General features: G+C 45.5%; 1 protein-coding gene across 1 annotated transcript in view; it reads left to right on the top strand.

The window, feature by feature from the left end:
• Positions 1-584: 584 nt before the first annotated feature.
• The window catches only part of HTR1E (5-hydroxytryptamine receptor 1E), a 43,279-nt gene continuing 23,102 nt past the window's right edge, over positions 585-20,761 (top strand). Inside the window, exon 1 of the mRNA XM_067294815.1 lies at positions 585-663. The gene's annotated coding sequence lies outside the window, so the exon portion shown is untranslated. The remainder of the gene's footprint in view (positions 664-20,761) is intronic.

Here is a 20,761-nt window from a genome sequence, read left to right as displayed (position 1 = left end):
TTGACAATGTAGGCATTGCTAGTAGAAGTCACATCGTTCCCTGAGGGAAAAAAAAGCTCTTTGTTTTGCTACCGCTGATGATACCTAAACTCTCTCCAGGGCACTTCCACTGGGTACGCGCCCCCCCGCGTAGGGCACAACGCGGCAGAGAGCGGCGCTCACACCCCCGCGGGCGGACGCAGCGCCCCGACCACAACATAAGCTCGCCGGGGCGCTGCGGCTCCGCGCGGAGCGCAGCCTCCGGCCCCGGGCGCTGCCCGCCGAGGGCTGCTCCCCCGGGGGCGGCGGCGGTGCCCCCCGCGGGCGCGGAGCGGAGCGGCGCGGAGGGGAGCGGCGCGGGGCGGGGCGGGGCGGCGCGGGGGCGGCGCCGGGCCCGGCGCGGAGCGGAGCGGGGCCGCCGGAGCGCGGCGCGGCGCGGCGCGGCGCAGCGGAGCCGCCTCCCCGCGGCTCCCCCCGCCCGGGCGGCGGGGCCGGGCCCGGCTCGCCCCGGAGCGGCGGTGCGAGGCGGCCGCCGCCGCCGCCGCCGCCGCCGCCGCCGCCGCCGCCGCCGCCGATAAATCCCGCCGCCGGCCGGGAGCGCGGCACTTGCCGCGGCCGCGCAGCGCGGAGGCGCCGCCCGCCCCCCCGGGGCAGCGACCCCCGCGGACGGTGCCGCGGAGCCAGGTGAGTCCCGGGGCCGCGGGGGGGCGGGTGGCCCCCCGGGGGGGCGGGCTGCGCGGAGACCCCCGTCCCGAGAGCGGCGGGCGGCGAGACCGTGCTGCGTTTTCCTCCGCCAGCTCCCGGGGGGCCCGCGGCGGGCTGCGGCGGCTCCCGGGGGGCGCCCGGGGCTCCCGGGGGGGGCACGGAGAGCGGGTGGGCAGCGCGTCCCGGCTGCGCGGCTTTCCCCGCGGTGCAGAGCACGTCCATGGTGCCCGTCCGCACGGGACGAGCTTTGAGCTGGACCCTGCCGAGCTGCCCAGGCATCTCCTCTCCGCGATTTGTTACGCTGTAAACTCGCCTCAAAAAAGGGAATCGCCCTTTCTTTTAATACATCGAAAGGGCAGGTCTCTTTGCACCGTGCTTTCCTATCGCTGGACTGGGGGCTGAGTGGATGAACGATGCACAGGGTGTGCAAACAGAGTTGCTGTCACTTTCCGTATTGTACAAGGCAGGTTGTACTCCTCACTTTTTAGGGCTGGAGCGCCAGGAGCATGCAATACAGCTGTGGGACTGTCCACCTACCTGTTAGTCCCCGCATCCCGAAATGCATGTCAGATGGAATAGCGCCTTTTCCTTGCTCACAGATGAAAAGGGAGTCCTTGAATGTATGTAAAGATGGTGGGGCAGAGAACAGGGCTAGTTCGTTTTATAGTGTATCACCAACTTCATGCTCAAAAATCATGACTTGGGTCTGCACCCTATCTAAATAATGACCTATTAAAAGCGTAGGGCATTTCTTCTGCATCTGTATATTTCCTGCTGGGCTGAGAGCCTTTTGAAACAGTTCTGAAATTTTCAGTTTTAAAAGAACAGCGCTTGAATTGGCATGCAGTCATATACAGCAAGAGCTCAGACTTTAAATTAAAAATACCCACCAAATATTACAACTCTGATGATGCACAGGTTGCACTGTTTTCCCGTAGAGAAAGCACTTTCCATAGAGAAAGATGACTTCTATCGAGCAAACTGCTTGCTTAATTTTAGTGTGTGTTTAGGTGCCGTTGACTTCAGTGGAATTACTCAGTGACTGAAGGCAGACATGTGCTTTTGTGCTTTCCCAAACCAGGACCTAAGTCCTGATCTGAAAAGCATTCATTTGCATAAATCACAATCATTCAAAAGTTTATGGCAGACCAAACTGGAGGAAACCAGCACTGAACAACATCATCAACCCCACTACAAAAGGACTAGGAAATCATCAATGCTGTGGATTTTTCCTGTGCTTTTTAGGTCTGTAAATATGGAGCAAGGTGGTCTTGATTCTGTCTTGAAATGAAGACCACCTCTCATTAGAGCTACTACCCCTCAATGATTGCTTGCTGGTTTTAAGCTACCTTCCCATTTCAGTTTTCTCCCAAACTTTACAGCACAGAGGGGTAGTTCTTCCATGATTTATCCAACTAAAAAAAATTAGAATCTCTTATTTGGTAAAATGACAATCTGTGATTAATTTGCAAGTACCGAATACATAAACAATTGTCAGGAACCAAAGCACTTTTCAGCAAATTAAGATGTCCAGAGACTGACATTTATTTCTTAATAGCCTGATTCTTCTGCAAGGAACTCTTTGATTGCTTTGAAAATTAGAGAAAATTGTACTTAACTGTTCCATGTTTTTTCCCAGCACATGCTGAAATCATCTGTGTTCTCAGTTACCTTTCCTTTCTGTTTAGGAAGCAGATAAACGTGCCTGTGTTTGTACTTAAGATCCCTGAGAAAAGTTACGAAGCGCTTTTGCTTGTACTGTTATTTTAACAACTTCAGGAACATGCAGGCAGTGACAGTGTTGCTTTAGTAGCTCTAAGTTTTTGCCTGTTGCTGCTGCTGATGTGTCTTGAAGCTTTGCTTTGTTCCCTGGTGAAAACCACCAGCTTCACCAAGTGGCCACCTAAAGACAGTGGATGTGTGCTTTGTATTTCGTGTTCGCTCTGATCCTGGTCTTTTTGCTGAAACTAGCTATCCAGATGCCACTTGCTGGCAGTCTCAGGGGTGTGTAGAAGGGAAGGAAGGGGAACCTGACAATTGCACCTCTTCTCACTGAAGGGTTTGAATTTAGCATAACCTCCCTGTAAGAGTGATATATTTAAAATGCCAAGATCTCTTCCAGGACATAAAAAGGGGTAGTGTTGTATATTAAAAAGGGGGGAAAAAAGATTTCAAAGCAAACAGTGGGAAAAGCCTTAAATCAGTTCAAAGACGTTTAAAGAGTCATTGATCAAGCACTGGGAAGACACCGTGATAAAGGAAAAGGTCACCGGGCCAAACTTATCTCGATGTAATTCCATTAAAACTGTCAAACTAATCCCTGGCATAACTTGACTGAAAATATTATTCTAGTGCTCTTTAATAAAGTGTCTGGTATATTAATAATGTTGACACCTATTTTCCACACACTCAAGTATGTAAATACCTCTGCTTATGAGCAGCCCTCATAGGTTCAATGGGTTTGACCTGTGTAAAGTTAACCACCTGCCCAGGGTTTTAATTCCACGAACAGTTACTGGATCATCCCCTCTGCGGCTTTTAAAATAGCTAATTTGGTGCTCTTGAGAGTCATGGCAATACCAAGTGCAGGGTCTGCAGAAGACACTGTGGCAGGAAGCTCTGCAAGTGCATGGATGGGTAGGGCTAGAATTTAAATATAATCTCAATGAATTGGAGACAAGATCTGTGAAAGTAGGTGCAGGAAGGCCAGGTACGAAGTATGACTCTGAGTGGGGAATAATAAACTGCACAAATATACGATGGGAAACAACTTGGTTGGTGGCACTTCTGCAGAAAAAAAAATTGCTGTTGAGAAAAGACACCTCCCAGGGCTGCACAAAGAGGCCTGCAGCCTGCGAGGCACGCGAAGGGGTTTGGTCCAACTGCTCGGTGTCAGCGAGGTCTCGGCAGGATCGCTCTGCCATTCAGGGCATGGTGTTTAGTGTGTGGGCTACGTGGGCAGGGTGCTGGGAAGGGCAATGCCGGGGTTTAAAAAACATGGTCTAAAAGGAGTCACTCAGGTTCTTTAACCTAGAGAATGGCCTGAAGCCAGACATGGTAATAGGCTTCAAATCTGTAAAAGGCTGCTCCAAAAGGAAGACGTTATCCATTCTCCGTGCTGCTGGAATGGGATCAAGACAAGGTGCGCCCAGGGCGCTGGAGGTGTCCGGGCACTGTGTCCTGCCAACGCAGCTGGAAAGATACGTCCCATGCAGAAAGTTTCTAAAGGTTCAGGCTCAGAAGGGGAAGGACACACCCTTAAAAGCGTCACACAGCGTTACAAGATATCCTGGGCTCATGTAGGATTTTTATGTAAAAAGAGGTTGCTGTTAAAAAGGGATAGTTTTCTCCAGTCCCGCAGACAGCAAAGTCAGATGAAGCTGAACTGTTTGGGTCTGTAAACTGTTTCGAAGCCTGAAAAGCATATTGATCAGCCCCAATGTCTAACACCTCTGCCCACAGGGAATTATTGTTTTAGTTACGGTTCCTTCACACCCAGAATGGGAGCAGAGAGCCAGGGAAAAGTAAGGCTGTCCTGTTAAAGACTAGGTTTAGTCATACACATGGCAGTCACAGAAACTGTGACAGTTGCCCAGGGCGTTCTGAGCTCTGGTTTGTGAGTTAGACTGAGAAAAGGATTTGAAAACAGGATCCCTTTCCCCACCTCTCGTCCTCTGTTGCATTTGTGACATGGACCCTTTCTTCCAGCCCAGCTTCTCGGGCTGCACGAAGTCTACCCACTGTGCCTGGGTCCATGCAAAAGCCCCTTCTTCCCTCACCTCCGCGGCACGGGTGCAGGTCTGCTCCCGGATGCTCCCATAGCTGGGTGCTCCCAAGCTGCTCCCCAAGAAGATGCAGTTCCCCATCTTCCTCTCCAAAGGGTCTGCAGGGCACGGGGGAGAACCTTTCCCTGCCCAGCCACACTCTCGGAAGAAGACGCAAAATCCCATCTCTGCATGGAGCAGACAAATTAAATGTTTACATCTGTTAGAGAAGCTCTTAGCAAAATTGCCTCTGAGGGTCATCCCTGTCCTCCCAGGGGTCAATCTGGGCTCCTAAAAAGAGAACTTTTTTGACCTAACCCTTGCTCAGTCTCTGCAGTACTCACAAAAAGAGACAGAGGTACAATACCACCAAATATATTTTAAAAACTAGGAAATACAAGTGCATCCCTAGTCTTCAGCACTGCTAGTCAGTCATTAACTTCTGGTTAAGCCCTCCTCTTTCATTCATACATTCAGTCTTGTTACCTCCTGACAGATAACAGGCTGCACTGAGACATCCAGCATATCCGTTGCAGAATTATCCTTTTTTGGCTCTAAGACTTTGCAGGTTTAAATGTCCTGAAGGGATATTGTGCTGATAGCTTCTAATTATGCTATTAGTTCAATTACCAGTTTATGCTGATTTGAGAGTCATATTGTGCTCTGCCCAGCAAAGATATCCTCTCCTGAATCCATGTCACAGATGAACTGGCAGGGTCTTTTTGGAGGAGATGAACTTGGGTTGGGCCACCTGCAACCTGCACCCTCTGACCCCTTTCTGTGCCTCCAGACACCCTCTTCAGGTCTTTGGTTTCTTGCAGTTACCAGTGCAGTGAAAGAATCTCACAGGTTTCCACTTCTGGGTACTGCACACTGACCAACCTCAGATCTGCCGTTGTTTCTCTCTTTGGGAACTAGATTTTGTTTTATAGTTATACAAAAGGCAATAGAAGAAAAAAATATTTATAAAGCAAACAACCCACACATTTATTTACTTTCAGCTAATTTTGTTCCTCCCCACAAGTGAAATTAGATAGGCTTTCCTATTAAGTTAAAAGATGGTTCTGATTTACATTTTTTCCAAGAAGACCAGACTATCTGCTACCCCAGATAGCAATTGCTACATGCCTCACTGTTTCTCTTCATTCACATTTTGAAATACCCAAGGATCAGTTAAAGCTAGCTTTCAATCAGCAGGAGCATCCAACTGGATCTATGTAGCAAATTATTCTCTTAAAACATGCTCCATGGGTTGGGTCCTACGGTTATTCTGTCTTTGCTCATTGAAATCTCTGATTAGTGTCTTTCCTGTAGGAGAGGAGTTTGAAGCCAAGCACATAAACTGAAAAATACTATTCAGAAAGAGATTTATGATCCTGTTTCATCAGGGGTGCTTATGTGGAATTATTGCCTTCCTGAAAGCACTGACTCAGAGCTCACATGAAAATTGCCAGTATAATTCCATTACTCCACGTTTCACAGAATTGCATGCTTTGTGCCCTGCTTCGAGTATTTTGCTGATGAAAGTCTGTCAGTTTTCTCCGAAGGAGAGCTTTGTAGGCAGCTGAACTGTAACTGCGTCCTCCTGAGCAGAAAAACATGCAGTGACTGCCAGTCAAATATGTAATACCTTGATTTTAAAATGGACAGCTTCTCATTAATATCACTGGGTTCTTTTAATAACGCTTTTGAGCAGCATAACTGAGCCTCATACATATGAAGTTTTGCATGAAGGGAAGTACTTGGGACTTAGTCAAGCCGTATCAGTACTGTGTTTAACCTTCAGATGCTTTGTCCACACCACAAAGCCAAAGGTGCCTGCCCGATGTCACCTGCCCCACGAGCGGGCAATGTTACTACATGTAACATGCTGCGAGTCAGGCATATGTATACAGCCAATAACTTAATTTCGATTTGTTTACTGAGGCACTTCCCCTCAATACGGCACTGAAATGATGAAACAAAATGCTTTTCAAACTGCTGATACAGGTTTGCTTCCCTAGTTAGCACTCAATTTGAAAATAAAGAGTGAGGTCTGAAATGAGTCACACAGAGATGCACATACTTTTTCTTTACTAGGTATTTTCTGACTGATTCTTCCAGGCGTCAGAGTCATGTGGCTGCTCTTACCAAAATGCAATGGTCCAACTGGGTGCGCTTGTGCACCCAGCGCTCTGTTTGACATGCCTTACTGTGATAGGTGTGATATACAGCTAATGCAGTTTTCCATGCAATTCACATCTTCCTGAGTTGTGAAAGTCAAGTATCTACCTTCTTCTTTTACCAAGACTAATGACTTTGTAGCTGTTACGTATCATAGGCTAGCACAGACTAGCCAAAAGGTCTCACAGTGCTGTAAATATTTGATAAAGCTGCTGATGGGGCTTTGTACAGGGTGAGTGTGAATTCCATGCTGTAAGAAACAACTAGAAGTCAAATTAGGTGTGCTTTATCTTCCTGTATTAAAAGCCTGGATCATCACTTTTTTTTTTCCTTGAACTGAAACAAAGGTCTGAAAACCCTGAATAGTTTGACATACTACATATTAGAGGCTGATATGAGAAACTCACTCTCCTGAAGGATTACAATTGCACTTTACTGTAATATGTATACAAGCCTTTCTTTGGGCTGCATGTCACAGTGCCTGCTTGCTGAATCTTAGGGGGTCTTTCAGGGATATTAAAACACACAGTGTTCCTCTGAAAAACAGCAGTCATTCTTGTCCATGTTCAAATTCCTCCCACGAGTCCTTGAAAAAACTAACCTGTTGGACATGGGGAGGGGGGAATATGGGGGTCTCATTGGCTGTTTGAGCCTGTTACTATTAATGTACCATGATCTCCTTTCATGGATGTTTTCCAATTGCATCAAGTAATGCATAGACAGAAAAGAAAAAGCCCCATCCTACAGATGAGAGATATGCAATCAAAAAAAGAAGAAATAGTAGGATTTCTTTTTCTAGTACAATAAATAGCACTTCTCTGAATTACAATCTGGGCCTGGAAGCTGGTGTTAAAAGATCTCCTGTGCTCTGCCAGGCTGAGCTTCAGGAGAGCCTAGGAGGTATTAAATGCTGTGTTGTGAAATCGGTGTTTTGGGGGGTAAGTATGGTTCTATGTGCTCCCACTTGTGGAGAAGATTGGAACCAGAATTTAAGGACATTTCTACACTTTTTTTTTTTTAATCATTATTAAAGAAGTGAAACAAGCCCTGGTTTTAATTTGTTGGTTGTGAAGGTCTGTGTCCTGAAGAGTTTGATGCAAGCACAGATCTTCTCTTCTTTCTGGTAGGCATAGAAGTGTCTGTAAGACAGGGAGAAATCTCCCGTTGACTGCAGTGGGTGCAAAATCTGTTCTGAAACCTTCTCATATTAAATGGAAATTGTCACTTTTTAACAACAAAGCAGAGTTCAACTGTCTGCTTAAAAAGATACAGTAGTTATTATATTGTAATAATATCAGTTTTCCACAACTGGCTCCACAACAGAGCTCTTTATAGGCTCTGGCTTATGAACTAACATGTATACTAAGCTACTAAAGGGAAATGCATGCTAAAAAAATAAAGCTTGATTATTTTTCCCAAGTATTTGATAATAGAAGAATTATTTCCAAACATTTTGTTAAAAAAAAGAAAAAGAGGAAAATATTTCAAGTATCTCGTATTGGGAGAAAAAATCAAATCATAAATAAAACCAGATCAGCCATACACAAGGGGTTTATACACAGCCTCCTTTGAAGCAATTTGAATATGTGGGTGGGCAAGAGATAGGTCTCCTGGGATTTATTGGTGGACATGTGTTCGAGTTTTTCAGGCTGAGACCATAACATCTTGCTGTCTAAAGCATCTCATAGGTGTTTGGAAACTTAAAACTGTACAGGTCTATTAGCTGTTCCTGTTAATAAGTGCTGGCAGAGAACCCTACCTAATGCTACTGACATGCAGTAAAATGAACAAGTGCAGAAACAAGGTGAGAAAGTCCTGGCCAAGCCCTAGGGACAGCCAAGCTCAGGAAGGGGGCTGAGGTTGAGGATAATGTTAACTTGCTGCTTTGCATTACCACTGAAGTTTAAATGTAGAGTATGGGCAAGCTTGGACACCAAGTCCGGGGGAGAAGTGAGGACTTGACCCATCATGCTAATACCTTTCATTTCTGATTGATACTTTCTCTTGAATTTTGAGTCCCTCACTTGCTCCCAGTCCTGGCAGTGTGCAGCGAAACCGGCAACCACCGTGAACCACTGAGATCCTGGGGAGGGAGGGATGTGCCATCACTGTTGTCACTGCTTGGCTTGGTGGCCCACTGGTGGTGCCTGGTTGTTGGCACTAAGAAGAGACATCTTTGCAATGGAAGTGTTCGTGGGCAGGGGCTTTAGAGAAATGCCATGAATGGCCTCCTGTGCACAAAAAAAAGGCTGAACTCACTTTCATCTACCTACACACACCTTAAAAACCAGCTTCATGAGATTGTACAGAATGTTTTGACATGTTCCTCTGATTTAAGGACATCAAATTCTGTTACTATAAGCTCTAGAGTGGCTGTTTTTGCTATTTCCCTCAGTTCCCAGCAGAAATTAAACACAGGAGCTGGGATGCCAACATTTGGGATTAATGAAATTGTTCAGGTATCGAAGCAATGACAAAATGAAAAGTTCTTCCTAACAGAAAAAGTAATTAGTCCTTTTCAGGTCTTCAGTCTGACACTAGTGTTAGCATCAATTATTCTCTGTTGGGAATATTACATCTCTTAATAAGGTTCATTGTAATATCATCCTTTCTCAGTAGTAATCTGAACAGAGGAGACCTCTTCAAATCATTGTCTTGCTGCCTTGAGATTTTTAACATTTCAGCCTCCCACTTATCAGCTGATACCTTGCACTCACTTCAGCACCTGAACAAATCCAGGAATCTCAAGTGTCTGGAAATCAACTCTCCCCCTGCTTTTTTTGGCAAGAATTTGAACAGAAAAGCAACGATGTTTCCAAACTAAAAAGTGTTGTAACATTTGAAGTTAAAATCCTCAGGGTGGAGAAAACATGTCAAAATAATCTGGCAAATCTTTGAGAATGGGTCTCAGGGAGAGAGGGGAGCTGCTGTGTGTTGATTTCAGCTTAATAAGGAAACAGTGTCAGCTCTGGGGCTCAGCTCCTACTCCCTCAGGTCAAAAAAGCTAAGCATGCCATCCTCCTGTATTTCCAAAGGTGTAAAATTGTCAAACTCCAAAGTGCTCAGGTGCAAAATACGTTGTATTTTTAAGAGCTGAGCTGCTGTCCTAGTGCACACTTCTTTGAGAGTTTATTAAAGCCTGGTGTAGTCAAGGCCATTTGGTTTTCTCAGGTCCAGATAGATCCTTACTTCCTCCATGCCACCATTCATAGTACAACCTCTCAACCAGTTGCCTTCAATGCAGTTTTCACACCAGTGCTTAATTTCTAACTCAGCCTCTCTGGTGCTCTCTCTTCTATTTCTCCATTTATAACTTTCTCTGATTTAACATCTAATGTTTGAAACTGTTGAAACAGGCTGAGGAGATTTAGATGCACAGCTGTGTGACTAAATCCCCTAGATAGTTTTGACAATCAGCCTTTATGCTTAGCTCCCAATTATTTTGAATAGAAGACCATTGAAAATAAACAGAAGAAATAAAATAAATTGCAAGTGACCTTTCCTGTGGCTCCAGATTAGGACATTCTATGAGTAAATAGTCTCTGAATGATGCTGTTCTGAATTAAATAAATCACTGGCTTCAGTGGGTATAATATGAGGCTGGCAATAAGAGCTATTTAAAATCCTGTCAAAATGTTGAAATCCTAATCGAGACTTCATCAGGACTAGTATAAGCTGTTGCCAGTACACCTGTCTGCAAAATCTGCCTCACAGACCAACAGACCCTGGCCCGTTTCTGCCTACCTGGACTTCTCATTCAGATGTCCAGGGCAGATTGCTGGCTCTTTGCTCAAGTGATACCTTGGAAGGTGATGTGGTAGAGTTAAATCACTATTGGGACACAGACATAAAGTGTAATGAGAGGATGGCTGTCCACTGCTTGGACAACATCCAGCTTCAGAATATGGGACATTCAGAAATGCTACAAAGTCAGGCATTTTTGAAGGACTCACAAAAACTGTTAGGTTCAGCAGGAAAGCTGTGCTGCCTTTGCAAAAGCAGAGGGCTACAGCAGAGACATTTGCTACAAGTTGCTAATATACAGCCAGCCCAGATGTCACAGGGCCTTAGCTGGAAATCAAAAGGCACATTTGGAGCCAGTTATGCTGAATACTTCTCTAACTTCATTATTTGAAGCATTTGTAATAACTGTGTTGTAACCCTTATCTTCATTTACATGGTTGGTTTTTTGCAAATTGTTAACAATTGCAGATCACCTTTGAGATGGAAGCATCCTAGCATTTGTTATAAAAGCTTTTCAGAGTAATTCATATCTTATTTACTCTGCCACTAGATCATTTCATGTGCTAATGCACCAGGAATGTCAAACTGTGCTGATAATAGCAGAGTTTTCATTCTACTCTTTTTTATTCCAGTGCAGATATATTTAAAGCAAGAAGTACCTTAGGGGTGCCTAATCACGTACACTAGATTAGCTGCCCCTTTGTCTCCTAAAGCAAACACACCCAGAACTGTAAGGTCTTTGGGAAAGAGCCATGTCTTGTATCTGTTTCTGCAGCACCTTGACCATTTGGGTCACAACCCCTTAGCCTTTGCCTCTGCACTCATTCTGGCCTTTGGCAAGAAGGTGTCTGAGGTGGTTTACCAGGAATGAAACCCATGTCTAATCTTCAGCATGTCAACAGCCCCAGCAACTGCCTCTGAAGGTATTCCCATATTTAATGCTAGGCCTGTACTTAAGACTTTCTGAATTTAGGTTCGTATTGCAGAAAGACTCCAGTTAAACAGACAGGAAGTCTTGGGAAAACTGGAATTTGGGACTTTGCAAGAGATTTTTCCAAAATTTGGGGAAAAATGGAAATCTTTCCACTAGCATCTAAGAGCTTTGGATCAGGCCTGTAAAAGACTATGCAGGGGTGAAAAGAAAAAGGACTTGTGTTTGCATGTCTGTGAACCTGTGACAATAAATATCCCATACAACACAGGTAAGAGTAGGTATCATACACAAGGGCATACTGACAACATCCAAGATGCACAGGAGGACAACCCTGGGATAGACCTATATCTTAAAAGTAAATTTTGTAGGAAGAAGCAATTTGCTAATCTTTCTCTAAAGAGCTACAAGGTGCTAGAAATAGTACATAGGATTTTGATTGTGATGCACCCAGAGGATGAAGTTCACCCATCCACTGAAGGCTTCAGTATGTCACAGACCAGGCACTCTCCTAAAGGGTGAATTTATCCCAGACTCCTCAACAAGCAATTATTTTAGCTTTCTTGCCATACAGGTAGAGTAAGTTAGGCATTGACCCATGCATGCTGAGAACCCCTGCAAAATTGATTGTTTTTAACTAAATACCCAAGAGTGGTTTCAAGTGCCTAATATAAGATCTTTTCAGATAAGGAACCTACAGTAACTTGGGCAAACCACTCATCACTACATCAGTGTCAGACATGGGCATATAACCCAACCCTGTATAATCCATCAGAGTTCATCTATCTCAACTAAAAATGACCTTACGCATGAATATATGAAACTCTAATGCCATCCCATTTTCTAGCTCCTCTGTTCCCATATATTAAATGTGTTCAGTAGAAGACTGGGAATATATAAGTAAAGGGAATCAGCTCTCTGCCCTTTTAGACTGACAAAAAAATTGTAGCAGATTACAACTAAAAAGTAGTCATAATTGTGAGTCACAAAAGACCCTAGGGTGAACTCAATTAGAGAAGGAGAATTAGTGGTATATTGTCTATGTATGTCTGAGTTGCAGGCAGACACTGAAGTGCAGACAACTTGAAGCATGAGAGGTTGCTGTTGTTGCTCAATTTTTTTTCAGACTACTCCAACATCCATGCAAAATAATTTCAACAGCTTCCAGTTCTGAGGAAATGTGTAGCTAAAATTTACTGTTATAAATATTTATTCAAGAGGAGGACAGGTAAATGCTCTGTGCTAATAGTTCCCAGAAGAGAGCTGAATTGTCAGTGTCACTGAATGCTGTACGCAGTGTCTGAAGTACTTTGGTTTTTGCATTGTTATCTATATGGCTTTTTTTTTTTTTTTACATTAGTCTCACAGTTGTAGTGGGATATCAGATACAGTTGTCTTACATCAGCTTCAATGGAACAATGGACTGGAATAACCAGTTAATAGCATAATACTACACAGGGATGTGGGGATGGAGACATGACAAGTCATAGTAAGATCAGTAGTATAGCAACATCATTAACTTTTTTTTTTAGTATCTGCACTAAATTTTCCACAGGAAAGAACATTAATAATCTTAACTTTGATTGAGAACTGCTGTTATCCACTCACAGCATGTGGGAGCACACAGGCACTTGGATAAATCACAGAAAAGAAAACCACTTAGCATGCTGCTTTCCTCAGTAACACCTTTTTCTGAAGGTACAAGGCTGACTGCTTTAGGCAGAGAGTGTGTGAAGAGGAAAGCAAGACTGGAACAGTCTGCTGAAGTGTACTCAAGGCCAACCCCTCTCATGGAAGACTAAGAGGTCACACTTGACTTGGAAGGTATTCTGATATGTTTAAAAAAAATATGTAATTAAATAATTCAGTGAATGAAAGCCATCAGAATTCTAATATAGTGTTAATGGGATCTTTCACAAATTGCAAAGATCAGCTGTAGGAATGACATAACTACAGCCATTAGCAAGCTCATCCAAAAGTAATTGTCCATTAAAGGTGAGTGCCTGCACATCCACATCACCACAACACAGGGGAGCCTGAGAAGCAGCACAGACATTCCTGCCTGCAACCACTGCAAAAGGCATGTGGCACATGTGAATAATTTCCTGAACTGCCTCTTTTTCCTACTGCAGACTATCAGTCCAAGTGTGTGTTTGCCACACCTCAATGGATGAAGTGGCTAGTAGTGAGTCCACCAGAATGAGTGTGCTGCCAACCTCCTGGTAGCAATCACAGCAGGAGATCATCTTCTCCTTAAACAAATCTGCTTCAGCACATCACTAGGTGAGAAGCAAATCACACTGAATTGAAACATGGAGTACCTCTCACACACACATTGAGAGGATGAGTTGCTGAACAGTCTCCACAAAACTGCTATACCATTTTGGATTATATTTGTATTTCCTACCGAGTGCACAGGCAATGCCAACATGACAAAAGGAAACAAGGAATAAGGGCATGCAATAGCTGCTTCTCCACTGCTCATCAGCGTCTCTAGGCCTCACATCCCTGAGATAGCCTTGAGGCAAGAAAATCTAAGAAAAATGTGGTGGGAAGAAGACCATGCCACTCTCCTCATTCAAGGCTGCTAACGTGGTTGGGATAGCCTCCAGTGTAAATTTGCCATTCCTACTAACTCCTACTGGATGTATCTTCTATACCAAGGCCTATGAAAAGGACCTCACAAAACCTGAACCAGCGATTTGGCCCTTCATCTGCTTTGTATAGAATCCAGCAATAAACTATTCTGATATGAAGGTCTAATGGAGTTAATAGAGCATATAAAACTGTCTACTGTGTTTCAGCGTATTTAATTTGCTGCAGCAACCTACAGCTGTTTGTTAGAGCTGTTTCCACCTCTCTTTTACAACCCACTTGTGCTCTGAGAGATGCTTTCCCATGCCACGAGGCCCTGTGTAGCTACTCTAAATCCAACAGAGTGATTCAATGCTATGAAAACATTAAGCTGCTCTTTGTTTTCCAGTACAGTACAGAGTAAGCAGCTCCCTCACTGGAGCCAGGAGAGGCAGGAGGGACCCTGTGGCCTGGCCGTCCCCACAAAGAGCAGGGAAGCAATGCCTGCAGCTGTGGCTCCTCTGGAGCATGAACTTCGGGACTTGTCAGGCTGCACCACAAGTTGGTGCCTCCCTCCAGTGCTTTCTCCAAACATATCCTCCTGTCACATTTTGTGGATTGTTAGGAATATGATTCACTAGCCCAGCAGCCTACTGTGCTGCATGTGCCCCGTGAAAATGTGTAGCATAAGAGCAGTGATTCATGAGTCCCCCCTCCAGCCCACGGCTCTGCGCATGTCCCCAGGAAAATGAGAGTTCTCTTTTCGCAGAGGTGGAGGATCACACCATCCATGCCTCCCAGTCTTTGATCAGATGAACAGGGCATCATGTGCCCCCGCATGTGGGAAGTGGTTGTGGCAAAATGGGGTTTTGGGTGAAGGGAACAGACCTGCCTTTTCCTGATTGGTACAAAGCATGCTGCAGAACCTTTGGTAGCTGCTTTCTCACTTAAATTAGTTGATGACTGTAATTAACATATGAAATATTTTAAACCACTTTAGCTTGCATAAGTTGTGTCTTACAATTATTGCCAGGAGAGCATGTCCTGTAGCCAGCCTTAGATGACAGGCATAATTAGAAACTGTTTGCTGCCCCCTCTGCAACCTCGTCATGAAAGGGGACAGAGATAATACAGAAATGTGCAAAGAAGGGTTGACAATAGTAAATGGGGAGGAGTTAGTGGAAAGACCACAAACTGAGTGAAGCTGCCTCATCTCTGCGTTGTGTGTTCCTTGCAAGGGGTTTGGCTTTGGCTCTGGGCCAAGGATTTAGCCCTTCATTGCAGCTGCCACTGTGAGCTTCCCTGCATTCATGGCATTTGCAGGCTGTACTCTTGGCCATATCGCAGCTGTGCGAAACGCAGTGTCAGGCACTGCAGGATGGACACAGCTCAGGGCCAGCATAGCCATGGAGGCAGCAGCTAGAGATGTCTGCAGTGCCCCATGCTCTAGAACAAGATGGTTTTTGCTGCAGTAAGATTGCACGTTAACTATAATGATAAGTGTATTTGCTCACTTCCATATTTGGCCATTGGTGACACACACAACACACATGATTCCTTCTGGTACTATTAGGAATTGCATAAAAAGTGTCAACTGATATATTATAGAGCTTAAGCTGGATTTTATTTAAACATGCGTAAGAAACTCGGGGTGGGAGGGGAAGGAATGAAGACTTTATCTGCTTTCTGGAGTCTGATCATGAGTCAACTGTCAATGACTGTTATACTAGTTTGGGGGAAAATTATGTATTGGTGGGTTTATGGAGCTACTGCACCATGAAAACAAGATAGTTCTTCAAATTATTTTTTTGTAGTAATGGTCAGAATAAAGCATTCTCATGAGACATCTTACAAGGAACTAGGTACAATCTGGCAGTCAATAGGTGTGAATATATGGAACCAACATGTTTGAGGACATCTAGAAGTTTAATTAATCTCTATTGAGTATTGATAGAGGAAACATGCTTTGTCTGTCATAATTGTAGATATATGTTTGCTTGTGTTCCACTGATCTTTGGTAAAAAAAGATTGACAAAAGCGATAGCACCAGAATATAACAAAAAGATTTCTTTTGTAAGTCAAAGTTTCACACAGCTCTCGCTTGTAATGTCCCAGCACAGTGATATCCACAAGCAGCATTTTAAGGCTGTATTTCATAAATGCAGTCCACTTCTACACAGAGCAGAGAAATGGATATATGATTTCTGTGGTAGAAAAACAAATGGAGGGGAAAGAAAAGCAATGCCAAAATGATACTGAAGATATCTCCTCTGGTATGCTTCTATTATAAATATTTTACTGTGTGCTTCAGTACTGGGTTTTGGTGATGGAGGTGGAGGTTCTGACATATTGATACATATCAGGTAGGTAAGCTGAAGAGATTGTTTTATTTGCACTTTTTCCACTCTGAGTGATTCCTTAACTTTTCAGCGCTGCATTGCACAAAGCACTAGTTCTCTTAAGGGGCAAGAGTCAAGACCAGATTAGGAACACTGTTGATATGAACGAGATCTGATCTCTCAGCTCACAGTTCTCACCCTCTTCAGCTACTCAAACTTAGCCTGTGTGCTGAAAATTCCCATGTTTCAGCCTCAAAGTGACTCTTTGCAAGTCTGAGCAAAAACATCAGCTCCTTTAGTTTTGCAATCAGGGAAAATGTTTTATTTCTCCCATTTGGTGCAAGTGCTACAGTGCTGCACTTGCATAGCTCATAAGTGACTGAAGGCACCAACTTCAGGCTGCTGGGCTCTATTGTCCCTAGAGCAGAAACAAGTTAAGCTGAAAGAAAACAGGTCATTCAGTTCAAAGTGCTTTATAGCTATGGGCACTTGTTTGCCTGCTCACATTGATTTTTTCTGCATGTGTTCTCAGAGGTTCTTGCCATAGGGCAGTCCAGGAGGGCTAAGCATGTGTGGATCCAGATGCCTCATTTCAGGATGCATCAAGTTATTTCTACGTAAGGTGTCTGGTTGGAGAGCAGGCACAAACACACCATTCATTGCAGGAGATGCAATATAAGATCCAAGAAATTTAGAACAAATGAGCCTGACTATAAAGATAGTGAGGATGATGAACTGCAAGTGCTGGCTTTTTATGGTTTCGGTGGTGTCTCTTTCCACATGACTGATGTGCGATGCTCATCTTTTTCCTTAGTGTGGGGTGGTGTTCACCAACCATTTGTCTGTCAGGCAGACCAAGCCTTCTCAGAGTATATAAAGAGAGCGCAGCCAGCAGAGGCAGCCAACAGATGCAGCAGTTTGTGCAGCAGTTCACACAGAAGGGTGCAAAGAAGGTGCCTTCGTCTCCCGTCATAGTAATGTACACTTCCTCAGATATGGTTATGACACGCCACAGAGCACATTCCCCAGTAGCCGTTGGAGTCGCTGCGTCTGCCATGTTGGAGGCTTCCACCCAGACAGATCTTCTGATGGAGGATGCACCTCTGCAGGTCTCAGGCTGCAGGGAGTGCTTGGGGCCTCTCCATGAGGCTGGGACTGACAGTCATCTTTTCTGCAGTAGGTGTGCTGTTGTTGATGAGTTGTGTCACCAGGTCAAGGAGTTACAGGAAGAAGTAAGCAGGCTGTGTAGCATCCGAGAAGATGAGCATGAGATAAGATATTCTCAGAGACCCTACAGCTTCAAGGGTCCCCAGAGCAGTGGAGATGCAGGCAGGCTCTGTGCCATGTGGAACAGTAAGTCATAACTCTGTAGAAGACGAAGGCTGGAAACTGGTCATTTTTCATATGAGGAGAAAGGCTCTTGCTCCTCCTGAAGACTTGCAGTTGATGAACAGATACAGTGCCCTCCAAGCTGAGGAGGAGCTGGGCATGGCTTCAAGGGAAGCAACTGGGCTGACAAACCCTGTGCTGTGCAGAAACACCCAGAAGAAGCAGTGAGTGATTGTTGTGGGTGACTTCCTGCTGCAGGGGACAGAGGCACCCATCTGCTGACCTGATCTCTTGTCTACAGAGGTTTGCTGCCTGCCGGGGGCTCAGATCTGAGATGTCACGGAAAGACTGCCGAAGCTTATACACCTTTCTGCCTATTACCCTCTATTGGTCTTCCACATAGGCACCAATGATACTGCCAAGGGCAACTTGGAAAGTATCAGACGGGATTACAGAGCTCTGGGGACTGTGGTCATTTGTGATGTGGGGGCCCAGGTCATTTTCTCCTCAATTCTGACAGTGAGGGGGAGGTACAGGAGGAGGAATAGACGGATACTCCAAGTAACTGGCTGTACAGCAGCAACAGGGTTTTGGTTCCTATGACCATGGGAACTGTTTGAAGATCGACAACTGATTGGGAGAGATGGGATCCATCTCACTAAACAGGGCACACACATCTTTGCCAACAGGCTGGCCAGCCTGGTAAGAAGGGCTTTAAACTAGGAAAGATGGGTGAAGGGGAGAGTTATAGAGACCATGCAGTCAGTATAACAGGGCTCAAGTGGGGATACCTCAAGCAATTGCATGCAGCTAAGCTGGTACCTACAAGACAAAACTATGGGGAAACCTCTTGCACCCCTTCTGGGAAATCAGCATGCTCAGATACCTCTCTGAAGTGCCAGAAGTGCCTATACACAAATGCACTTAGCATGGGGAATAAACAGGAGGAATTAGAGATCTGTGTGCAGTCGCAGGACTATGATCTCACTGTAGTTATGGAGACATGGTGGGATAGCTCACGTGACTGGAATGCTGTCATGGATGGCTACATGCTCCTTAGGAGGACATCCCAGGAACATGAGGAGGGGGAGTCGCCATTTATATGAAAAAGCAACTGGAACATATGGAGCTCTGCCTAGGGGTAGATGATGAGCAGGTTGAGAGCTTATGAGTAAGGATTAAGGGACAGACTAACTGGGTGATACTGTTGTGGGTGTTTGCTACAGGCCATCTGATCAGGAAGAGGAAGCAGATGAGGCCTTCTATAGACAGGTGGAAGTAGCCTCACGATCCCAGGCCCTGGTTCTCATGGGGGACTTCAACCACCCCGATATCTGCTGGAGGAACAACACAGCTAGGCACAAACAGTCCCGGAGGTTCCTGGAGAGCACTGATGATCACTTTTTGACACAGGTGGTGGAGGAGCCAACGAGGAGAGGTGTGCTGCTGGACCTTGTACTAACAAACAAAGAAGGATTGGTTGAAGATGTGAAGGTTGGGGGCAGCCTTGGCTGCAGTGACCATGAGATGGTGCAGTTCAGGATCCCATGAGGAGAAAGGGGGATCACAACCTTGAACTTCAGAAGAGCAAACTTTGGCCTCTTCAGGGACCTTCTTGGAAGAATCCCATGGGTTAGGGCCCTAGAAGGAAGGGGGGGTCCAAGAGAGCTGGTTAATATTCAAACATCACCTCCTCCAAGTTCAAGAACGGTACATCCCAATGAGCAAGAAGTCAAGAAAAGGGGGCAGAAGAATTTCAAAGATGAACAAGGAGCTCCTGGCAAAACTCTTAACAGAAGAAGGAAGTATACAGAAGGTGGAAAGGGGGACAGGCCATTTGGGAGGAATATAGTGACATTGTCTGAGTATGCAGGAGGTCATGGTCCATTTGGAGTTAAATCTGGCAAGGGATGTCAAGGACAGCAAGAAGGGCTTCTTCAAATACATCAGTAGCAAGAGGAAGACTAGGGAAAATGTGGGCCCATTGCTGAATGGGACAGGGGCCCTGGTGACAAAAGATACAGAAGAAGCTGAGGCACTGGATGACTTCTTTGCCTCAGTCTTTACTGGTAAGACTGGCCCTCAGGAATTCTGGGACCTGGAGACCAGGTAGAATGTCTGGAGAAAGGAAGATTTCCCTTGGTGGAGGAGGATCAGGTTAGGGAACACTTAAGCAAGCTGGACATACACAAGTCCATGGGTCCTGGTGGGATGCACACAGAAGAGCTGAAGAAGCTGGCAGATATCATAACAATCTTTGAAAGGTCATGGTGATCAGGAGAGGAGCCTGAAGCCTGGAAGAAAGCCAATGTCACTCCAGTCTTCAAAAAGGGCAAGAAGGAGGACCCAGGGAACTACAGGCCAGTCAGCCTCATCTCCATCCCTGGAAACGTGATGGAGCAGCTCATCCTGGAGGCCATCTCCAAGAAAGTGGAGGAAAAAAAGGTGATCAGGAGTAGTCAGCATGGCTTCACCAAGGGGAAATCGTGCTTAACCAATCTGATAGCCTTCTATGATGGAATGACTGGCTGGGTAGATGAGGGGAGAGCAGTGGATGTTGTCTACCTTGACTTCAGCAAGGCTTCTGACACTGTCTCCCATAACATCCTCATAGACAAGCTCAGGAAGTGTGGGCTAGATGAGTGGACAGTGAGGTGGATTGAGAACTGGCTGAATGGCAGAGCTCCAAGGGTTGTGATCAGTGGCACAGAGTCTAGTTGGAGGCCTGTAGCTAGCGGTGTGCCCCAGGGGTCAGTACTGGGTCCAGTCTTGTTCAGCTTCTTCATCAATGACCTGGATGAAGGGACAGAGTGCACTCTCAGCAAGTTTGCTGATGGTACAAAACTGGGAGGAGTGGCCGATACACCAGAAGGCTGTGCTGCCATTCAGAGAGACCTGGACAGGCTGGAGAGGTGGGTGGAGAGGAACCTCATGAAGTTCAACAAAGAGAAGTGCAAAGTCCTGCCCCTGGAGAGGAATAACTCCAGGCACCAGGACAGGCTGACCTGCTGGAAAGCAGCTCTGTGGAGAATGACCTAGGAGTCCTGGCAGACAGTCAGTTGACCATGAGGCAGCAATGTGCCCTTGTGGCCAACAAGGCCAATGGTATCCTGGGGTGCATTAGGCAGAGCATTGCCAGTAGGTCAAGGGAGGCGATCCTCCCCCTCTACTCAGCCCTGGTGAGGCCACATCTGGAGTGCTGTGTCCTGTTCTGAGCTCCCCAATACAAGAAA

Source organism: Apteryx mantelli, chromosome 3, assembly GCF_036417845.1.
Source record: "Apteryx mantelli isolate bAptMan1 chromosome 3, bAptMan1.hap1, whole genome shotgun sequence".
Classification (NCBI taxonomy): domain Eukaryota; kingdom Metazoa; phylum Chordata; class Aves; order Apterygiformes; family Apterygidae; genus Apteryx; species Apteryx mantelli.
Note: the sequence above shows the minus strand (reverse complement) of the source record. Positions and strands in the feature narration are given on the sequence as shown.